The sequence below is a fragment of the Ranitomeya variabilis genome, chromosome 1 (genome assembly GCF_051348905.1).
Source record: "Ranitomeya variabilis isolate aRanVar5 chromosome 1, aRanVar5.hap1, whole genome shotgun sequence".
In the NCBI taxonomy this organism is placed as follows: domain Eukaryota; kingdom Metazoa; phylum Chordata; class Amphibia; order Anura; family Dendrobatidae; genus Ranitomeya; species Ranitomeya variabilis.
Window position 1 is genome coordinate 17,538,015 of NC_135232.1, and position 9,981 is coordinate 17,547,995.

General features: G+C 43.9%; 2 long non-coding RNA genes across 3 annotated transcripts; both read left to right on the forward strand.

The window, feature by feature from the left end:
- The first annotated feature begins 2,102 nt into the window (after positions 1 to 2,102).
- On the forward strand, positions 2,103 to 2,724 carry LOC143793651 (uncharacterized). Its single transcript, XR_013220170.1, has 3 exons — positions 2,103 to 2,328; positions 2,411 to 2,507; positions 2,610 to 2,724. It is a non-coding gene; the product is annotated as an uncharacterized LOC143793651 (long non-coding RNA).
- Positions 2,725 to 4,602: 1,878 nt separating this feature from the next.
- On the forward strand, positions 4,603 to 5,341 carry LOC143793652 (uncharacterized). 2 transcript variants are annotated; one of them, XR_013220172.1, is made up of 4 exons: positions 4,603 to 4,796; positions 4,832 to 4,892; positions 4,986 to 5,133; positions 5,213 to 5,341. It is a non-coding gene; the product is annotated as an uncharacterized LOC143793652 (long non-coding RNA). The 2 variants fall into 2 exon arrangements; XR_013220171.1 differs by having other exon boundaries at positions 4,832 to 5,133.
- The last annotated feature ends 4,640 nt before the right edge of the window (positions 5,342 to 9,981 follow it).

Sequence of the window (9,981 nt, forward strand, 5' to 3'; positions counted from 1 at the left end):
TTACCTGCCTGAAATATCAGCCCCAGTATGGTCTGCTTCATCTGGCTGGCTAGTAAACAAGGGGGACCCCACGCCATTTTTTGGTTCTGATGATTATGGTGAAGCAAACCAGAAAACATAAACGAAATTAAGACAACACTATGTATACGTATTTATCACCGTAAACTTACAAACCTCTATAGATCACACTGTGTTTTTAGAAGTAATTTATTGAGTCAAAATTGTTCAAGGTAATCATACATAAAGGAGTGAATAAATAAACATATCTGACAAATTATGTATTAAATCACTGAATTAATGTCATAATGAAATGAATAAGACAAAATACACCTACCGTATTTTACTCATTATAATATGCACTTTTTCTTTTCAAACATTATGGGTGGAAAATGGGGGTGCGTCTTATAATGCCTTATACACTCACTGGCCACTTTATTAGGTACACCTGTCCAACTTCTTGTTAACACTTAATTTCTAATCAGCCAATCACATGGCGGCAACTCAGTGCATTTAGGCATGTAGACATGGTCAAGACAATCTCCTGCAGTTCAAACCGAGCATCAGTATGGGGAAGAAAGGTGATTTGAGTGCCTTTGAACGTGGCATGGTTGTTGGTGCCAGAAGGGCTGGTCTGAGTATTTCAGAAACTGCTGATCTACTGGGATTTTCACGCACAACCATCTGTAGGGTTTACAGAGAATGGTCCGAAAAAGAAAAAAAATCCAGTGAGCGGCAGTTCTGTGGGCGGAAATGCCTTGTTGATGCCAGAGGTCAGAGGAGAATGGGCAGACTGGTTCGAGCTGATAGAAAGGCAACAGTGACTCAAATCGCCACCCGTTACAACCAAGGTAGGCCTAAGAGCATCTCTGAACGCACAGTGCGTCGAACTTTGAGGCAGATGGGCTACAGCAGCAGAAGACCACACCGGGTACCACTCCTTTCAGCTAAGAACAGGAAACTGAGGCTACAATTTGTACAAGCTCATCGAAATTGGACAGTAGAAGATTGGAAAAACGTTGCTTGGTCTGATGAGTCTCGATTTCTGCTGCGACATTCGGATGGTAGGGTCAGAATTTGGCGTAAACAACATGAAAGCATGGATCCATCCTGCCTTGTATGGAGCATCTTTGGGATGTGCAGCCGACAAATCTGCGGCAACTGTGTGATGCCATCATGTCAATATGGACCAAAATCTCTGAGGAATGCTTCCAGCACCTTGTTGAATCTATGCCACGAAGAATTGAGGCAGTTCTGAAGGCAAAAGGGGTCCAACCCGTTACTAGCATGGTGTACCTAATAAAGTGGCCGGTGAGTGTATATACCTTCCTGGTACCTTTGCTGCAGGCTGGGAGTAGTAGTTGCCCACCGCCGCTGAGGCCCGGGATGTCCGCCGCTGCTGCTAGCACTGCAGCTGTCTGTGTTGTCTGCTGCTGGCCGGGGTGGCGTCTGCTGCTAGGGTACTCTGCTGACATTTCTTGAAAGTCAAGAGCCACCCGCATTTCCATGGTTTCCTCCTGTGCTCCGTAAGAATGGTCGCCGGGGGAGGCGCATGCATCTCGTTAGCAAGATCTCGGGAGATGAGATTTCAGCGTCGGACACCCCGGGCAGCAGCGCCAGGCACCTCAGCGTCAGACACCCCGGGCAGCAGCGCCAGGCAGCTCAGCACCAAGCACCGACGCACTGCACATCAGACACCCCCTCATCCCACCCTCCTGCCTCCTCCAGCAGCGACCCTGGGACCCCGCGGTAAGCAATAAGACGCATGTATTTTAAGAAGAGCCACGATTTTATTAAAATAACATTTTTTAAGTATTTTACTCCACTAAATTTGGGGTGCGTCTTATAAGTAGCGTATTATAATCCGAAAAATACGGTAATTCCTTAACCAAAATTATTTTGGGCTTTCTTACAATTTTGTAATGACACTTATTTGTTAATACGAAAAACATCTCGTTTGGTGAGCCAAAGAAAAGATGGCATCATATGAAAGGATGACAATTCATGTTCAATGACTGATATTGCTGGTAATGTTATTTCATGTCAATATATTAAACTTTTTTTAATGTTAAATTTTTATAAACATATTTATTTATCTGGAAACATTAAAATGATAACTTTAAACATAGATCCTCATTTTATGTGTCATAATTAAATATGAAATAACACTTGAATTTTGTTCACTGTAGGTCCATAACAGACCGATCTTGTGGGATCCAACAAGTGACGATTACCACAACCGAGTCCAACAGGATGATTCCTGGGAGAAAGTGCTTGAAGAGCTATATCCCGAAATTCCAGGAATGCCCCACAAATAAAAAAAGGAAATATGTACGTGAATTGTATGTATACCAAATATGAAACATGTAAAGGAAAATTAATTAACAATTTTTTCTTCATATACAAATTTCAGTGAAAGATGTGAAAACCAGATGGCGGTCTGTGAGGGATCGGTTCAAAAAAAGTGCACAAGAACAGGAGAAAAGTGGTTCTTCGCCAAAACCAAAAAAGTTATTATTATTGTTATTAATATAACAACCTGCAGTTTCTGCTTAACACACGTGAGTTCCGAATGTAAGTTTGTCAAAAAATTATCTTAATGTATTTTTCAGCAGCGGCACCACATGACACACCAGTATCACTGGACACCCCGTAGCACTGGCGGGAACCTGCAGCATCGCTGGACAACCCCTGATCCCAGCCTGTGTCCTGCAGCAACGGTACCAGTAAGGCTACTTTCAGACATAGCGCATTTTTGAGCGCTATTTTGCGGGCGCTTTTCAAAAATGCGCAATGTCATTTTCGTCTGCCGGCAAAGTGAATGAGAAATTCACTTTGCCGTTCAGACACACCGCAAAAAAACGCGGCGCTTTTGTCTGCAAACACGCCGGCGTAAAAAGAATTGACATGTCAATTCTTTACGCAGCGGCGTGTCTGCGTATCCCCATAGGGCCCCATATTACCGTCCACACACAGCGCCTTTGTCCTGGGTGTCGGCATCTTTGTACGGAGGGGTTGACACCCAGGACCGGACGTGACGTCGGACAGGAAGAGGGAAGCCCCCGCCCCCCAGTGAAGCAGCATGGAGTCATTCAACAGAATGACCATAAACGTGGGGCTGCTGATCGAGACGGTATGTGTGTGTGTGTGTGTGTGTGTGTGCGTGCGTGTGTGTGTGTCCCCATGCGACGCTAGTGCCACCATTGTGCTAAGTCGCCATATGGGACTACTACTCCCATCCGGTATTAGGATGGGAGAGTTGTCCCTGTGTCCGGCGACTTAGCACAATTGTAAAGTTACACAAAACACCTACACACAATACACATACATGACACACAGTACATACAACACATAACATAGAGTATATACTCACCAACAGCACACTTGTAGGCGAAGCCCTCGATCCTCCAGGAAAAAATCCAAAAATAATAAACCAAATTCATACTCCCTGTCCGCAGAATCCATAAAACGAGTGTCCCACGCCGATCCCCTGCTCTCCGGCGATACACTGCCAGGAGCGAAGCTCCTAGCAGTGTATCGCGTACTGTTCCGGAGTTCAATGGCTCCGGCGTCTCGGTTAACAGCAGTACAGCTGCGTTGAACTTTCCCATGCAGCACTGCCGTTAAGCGAGAGTGCTGGGGTCAATGACCGCCGGTAAACTCGCTCGCGCATGCGCAGTGACACACCGACAGGAACTATGGCTCCTGTCAGTGTGTTGCTGCAGCCGTGGAGAGCAGACAAATCTCTGGATGTGTCTGTTCTCCATGGAAAATCTTGATACGTGGCACTTAAATACGTGGCAATTAAATACGTGACACGTGGCACTTATACGTGATACGTGTCACTTAAATACGTGGCACTGAAATACGTGATACGTGGCACTTTGATACGTGGCACATGTCACTTAAATACGTGGCACTGAAATATGTGGCACGTGGCACTTTGATACGTGGCACGTGGCACTGAAATACGTGGCACGTGGCCCTGAAATACGTGGCACGTGGCACTGAAATATGTGGCACGTGGCACTTTGATACGTGGCACGTGGCACTGAAATACGTGGCACGTGGCCCTGAAATATGTGGCACTGAAATATGTGGCACGTGGCACTTTGATACGTGGCACTGAAATACGTGGCACGTGGCCCTGAAATACGTGGCACGTGGCCCTGAAATACGTGGCACTGAAATATGTGGCACGTGGCACTTTGATACGTGGCACTTTGATACGTGGCACCGAAATACGTGATACGTGGCACTTAAATACGTGGCACGTGGCACTTAAATACGTGGCACGTGGCACTTAAATACGTGGCACGTGGCACCGAAATACGTGATACGTGGCACTTAAATACGTGGCACGTGGCACTTAAATACGTGGCACGTGGCACCGAAATACGTGGCACTTAAATACGTGGCACGTGGCACTTAAATACGCAACTTGCTGCGTTCTCTGCGCCCTGCGTTGAATCCCTATTTATTTCCAATTTAGTTTTAAACCTAGCAAAATATTTATTAAAAAAAACGCTCTTCACCGGATTTTCTGTCCCCTGTGCGTGTGTGTCCCCTGTGCGTGTGTGTCCCGTATGCATGTGAAGGTAATAACAAGCAGTTGGGGTTGTCATTCCTCAGCAGCCTGTGTTACTTTTTCTGCCTCTATCAAGTTTGTCAAATTTTGTGTGTATAACTAATAGTAGTTAATGTTTTACCTTTTTTAGGTTCAAAACTTCCCATGTCTTTGGGATAAGGGGTGCCGGGAGTTTTCCAACAAATATACAAAAACTGCTTCCTGGCACAAGGTCTGTGTCACCCTATATCCCCTTCCTGGCACAAGGTCTGTGTCACCCTCTATCCCCTGTACGAGTCATACACAAAGGAGCGGCAAAAAGAAATTGGTAAATATTTTCCATTTTGGAGGAGTATTTTTGAATTTCTTGTCTGTATGTAGTTGAATAGTATATTAATAGGTTCAATTTTTCACTTTTTAGTTTCAGCCTTGAGAACCCGCTGGAGGTCGGTGAGGGACAGATTTACACGGTCACGGTCAGAAGCACCAAGTGGCTCTGCGGCACCTGCTTCTCAAGGGCGTTTTGAACAGGAACTCCAATTTTTAAACGGCAGTCTACATTACCGACCGTAAGTATCAGTAACGTCTTTAATTTTGAATAGAAAATAAAATGTATTAAAACTATTGTTTTGATGTTTCTCTTTACAGAACCATAGGCAATGTCCAGCCGATGACCGAAATCCCGGCCACAGCAACAACTCCAGTGTATGAACATGCTTCACAGCCTGCTACCAGCTCTCTTCCAAATGAGCCAAGGCCTGACCCTTCTACCCAAAATGGTGATCTGCCCCTCTCCGAGACTAGTTCATTGGCATCGCCGCTGCCACCACCGCCACCAACACCACCTCCACCTCCAGCCTCAACACAGAGGAAGAGGAAAAGAGGCTCTTCAAAGGAGGATGAGGAGACGGCTGCCTTGGCAAGGGCAATTTCTCTAATTGATCGCCAACCTGAAGAGGATCAATTCTCAGCATATGGAACCACTCTAGCTTCCAGAATGCGTACTCTGTCCCCCGAGGTCCAGGACTCCTGCATGACGTATATTTCAATGGCGGTGACATGTTTTAAGAAGTATCCGCATATAAATCCAACCTTTGAAGAAATGGTTTGTTCACTAAACCACATCTGGCATCCACCGATGCCGAATCCTCTTGCACCTGCAGCAGCATTCAATAGACCTCTGCCATCTGCTCCAAGTGCTGCTGCAGGTGCACCAACATCCAGAGTAGTAGCCCAGTCTGAAGAACACCATCCAGACTGGAGCTACTACTCATATTCACAAAGCCTATATGAGGACCAGTAGGCATAATGTTGCTTTTCATGTTTAAAACGCCATGATGTCCAAGTCCACTCCTCAGTTTCCGCCAAGAGGGCATGTTTCCAGCTCTGATTAGTGTTGCGCAAGTGCCGAATGACTCACCGTCAGTGGTGACGAGGAAAGGGCCTTGCGCAATACTAATGAAAGCTGGAAGCATGCCCTCCTGGCGGCAATTAATGAGTGGACTTGGACATCCACAGGTTTATAATCCCATTTTGGGGATGTTTACAGTGTTTACGTGTGGAATTTTGTTAATAACAAAAAAAAACAACAAATCATTCTATTCTCAATTTTATTAGAAAAGTTTTTCAATTTTGACAGTTACTACAAATAAATATTTGAACTTTTAACTATGATGTAGTCTGCTTCTTTGATTTGTCGACCATGGCAAAAAATACACATTACATAACACCCATTTGCCATGAATAGAGGACACCCCCTAGAAATCAGATATACTACGAGGGGAACTGCTGAATAGAAGGCACTCTATATCTATGGTAGAAGAACTCACAGGAGTGTCAGGAATAACGTACAGCAAACAATGTGGAGTACCGGAAAACTCCAGTGTTAACTCCAGTGTGTATTGTATTCTGAGTCATAAAGACAGGAAATGACCTCAATGATTCTTTTTTTTTTCCCCCTTTTTTTTTTTTCCAAACAAACTTTAATTTCAGTACACAATGCTGAAAAAAACGCAGCTGCAAAAAACGCAGCAAAAAACGCAGCAAAAAACGCAGTGTGTGAAAGCAGCTGCGTTTTTTGCCTGCGTAAAAAAACGCAGGTAAAGCAGCAGCAAAATACGCGCGCGTAAAAATACGCAGCAAATATGCTGTGTGTGAAAGTAGCCTAAGTTACATATGCTTTATAACAGGCCCCTCCCATTTGACACCAACATTTTTGGGGAAATAAAGGACGTGTTAGAAATCTAAAAATACGGTACCTTTTTTGTTTTACATTTGTGTAGCCCCCCAAAAAAATTTCTTAAAAACATTATAAAGGCACATTGATGCTGACATATTTTGTTGGAATTGAAAATCTGAAACTATACATGTCAATTACATGACAAACAAAACCATCATCTGATATTTAAAATTGTTTTTTCTTTGGGTGTGTAGTGTAATCTTCCACATTTTTGTAAGAAAAAATAATAATGATCTTGTTTCTAGTTAAAGTGATGTCAAAAATGTTTGTTCTATTGTCTGTTTAATGTCAACATACTGATGTTTCCACATTTGTATTTGTACAGGACAGAAGGAAACATGATGAAGAAGACACCCAAGAACAGAGCTCAGCGACAGAAGGTGCGCTATTGACATCTTGCGAAGATGTGCAAGATCATTCAGCAAGTGTCACGCAACCTGCAATAGGGAGGACAGCAACTGTCATGTCACAATCAGAAGATAGACAGGACATAAATGTGAGGCCTATCAATCGGATGCAACAAGTTTGTCGTCGTCAAGCATGTAATGGTAGCCCTACCCTGTCTAAAGAATAAAATAAAGGGGGGGTCTCATGGCAACACAGAGCTTGAATTGGCTTCCATTCTTATTCTATATAGTCGGGCTAGTGAGCTTTAAATTTGAGTTCAAATAAAAGTCAACTTAAAAGTCTGCATGTCAGCAGGGCTTGTTCAAACTGGTTTTGTCCGGCGCAATTAGCGCCTTTTTAACGGTTTTCTATTGGTCAATATCTGTTCTGGCGGGCTGTTTTTCAAATATAAAAAGCCCTGTTTCAGCCGTTTATCCTCATTCTGCGGTGCGTGAGAAGTAAAGAAGATACCTGTTATGGAGAATTTACTTCAGCAGCAGCTTGCAAGCGCCGGCGAACAAGACGGAGCGGAGTAGCTGAAGAGCTGCCTCGCTATAAGACCTCCTTCTGCAGCTTCTGAAGCCATCTCCCTTCCTCCGTTGAAGTGCACCCAGCCTGATTCTCCGCGTCATGACCCGCCTATGATACCTGCGGTGAGCGGTGGTTCAAGTGCCAGAAGACCTCAGACGCCTCCTCCCTCAGCAGCATCTTCACCGAAGTCCAGCCGTCGCGTTCAAGCTCCGTCCCAGAAGTCCCGCCTGGAAGTTGCGCAGTCCAGCGCGAGACTTACACCCCCATCACCAGGCATCAGCAGCGTCGTCATCCAGGAGCAGTGCCGGCAAGGCAGTAGATTGATGCAGCCGTAAAAGCGCTGTGAGAACTTCGGCGCCGTCCCGATCTTCAATTAGCACAAGAAGAAGGTCAAGAAGTGTCAGCGGCAGCTGGCATGCAGTAGCGCTCGCCCAACATGGAGGGCTTGAGCGCCGGCTGCTCCACAGACCGAGTCACAGAAGACAGACAATTTGGAAGGGGTGAGAACATTGATGTGCCCCTGTATGTCTCCCATAGTCAGATTAAAGGCATGATCGAAGATGTTGTCGCTGAAGCTTTAGGTGAAGCCCTTAGTTCTGCTTCCCCTGTGGCTTTCAGTGTTAATGCTAGTAATGAGTCTGAAACTTCTACCACCTTCATCCCTCAGAATCATTTCAAAGAGGCTCTTACTTGCGAGTTCTCCCCTCTAGGTTTCCATTTAAGCTTTGCAACTAAAGAGCTTATGTGGAATAATCATTATATTGACTTATTTTCCATGCTGCCCCGCAGAGAGCAGGCTAGTAAAATGGAAAAGTACGATGACAAATTCGATCCTGGTGAATTAAAACGCGGCTATATTGAGTCGTTCAATAATTGGATTCAAGCCTTTTCCATTTACTCTGCTGTGCTTGGCGAAAAATTTCCAGGCCTTTGTAGCAAATTATTCCAACACGTGGATATAATTCTAGAGGCTTATCGCAATTTTGGAGGCTTTGCATGGCTTAGCTATGACGAAGCCTTCAGGCAGAAGCTATCAATTCATCCAGATGTCAACTGGGGTGTAAAAGACGTTGGACTCTGGATTAACCTAATGCTTCCTCAAAGACACTCTTCATTTAAACAGACATCATCAACCCTCCCTAAGAGGGGGCTTCTGTTTTGCATTTAACAATTCAATTTGTCAATGGAGCAACATCTGCAGATTTCGACACGAGAGCTCTTTCTGTGGAAATGCGCACTCCATGTCGAGATGTTTCAAAAAACAGTCTGCTCAGCAATCACTTTCCAGGGATTCTAACTCAAAGGGCTCAGACCCCAGTGAAACTGGAAAAAAATGTTTTTTTTTGGCTAAACAAGTACCCAGATCAGCAGATTACTCATTTAAAGGGAAGGGGTGTTAAATAATAAAAAAATTTACCCTCTTTAGCCATGCAACCGAACGTAGCCAGAGAAATTTTTTTTAGTGAGATTAAACAAGGCAGGGTAATGGGTCCTTTCACTTCCTCCCCCCTTTAAAAATTTTCGGGTTTCCCCCTTAGGTATTGTACCTAAAAAAGAAGCTGGTTCATTTCGTTTAACTCATCATCTATCTTACCCTTATGGCTCGTCTTTAAATGATGAGGTAGATAAAGCTATATGTTCCGTAAACTACTCACTTGATTTAGCTATTGATATGCTCAGAAAATTTGGACAAAATGCTTTGATGTCCAAATCTGATATAAAATCGGGTTTTCGGCTCCTCCCTGTCCTTCCCGACGGCTTTAATTCATTGGGTTTTTATTTGGAAAACAATTTTTTCTTCGATGAATGCTTGCCCATGTGTTTTTCCCTGTCTTGTTTTTATTTTGAAAGTTTTTCATCTTTTTTACACTGGGTATTGGAATCCAATTCTCCCAATATTAACATTTTACATTATTTAGATGAGTTTCTTTTTGTTGGTCCCCCGGGGTCTCCAGATTGCTTAGAAGCATTGAATAATTTCTTTAAAATATGCCAAAATGTCAGTGTGCCAATCGCACATGAGAAAACAGTTTTTCAAAAAAATTCAATTGAATTTTTGGGCATCACGCTAGATTCGGTTAAGATGGAATCTAGGTTGCCTGGCGACAAAATTCTTAAACTACGTAATGCCTTATCCGATTTTTTAGTAAAAAAAAGGTGACTCTTAAAGAAATTTCAATCTTTATTGGGCCTACTGAATTTCGCTGCGAATTATCCCAATAGGAAGAGTTTTTTCTAGACGGTTGTATGAATCAACTAA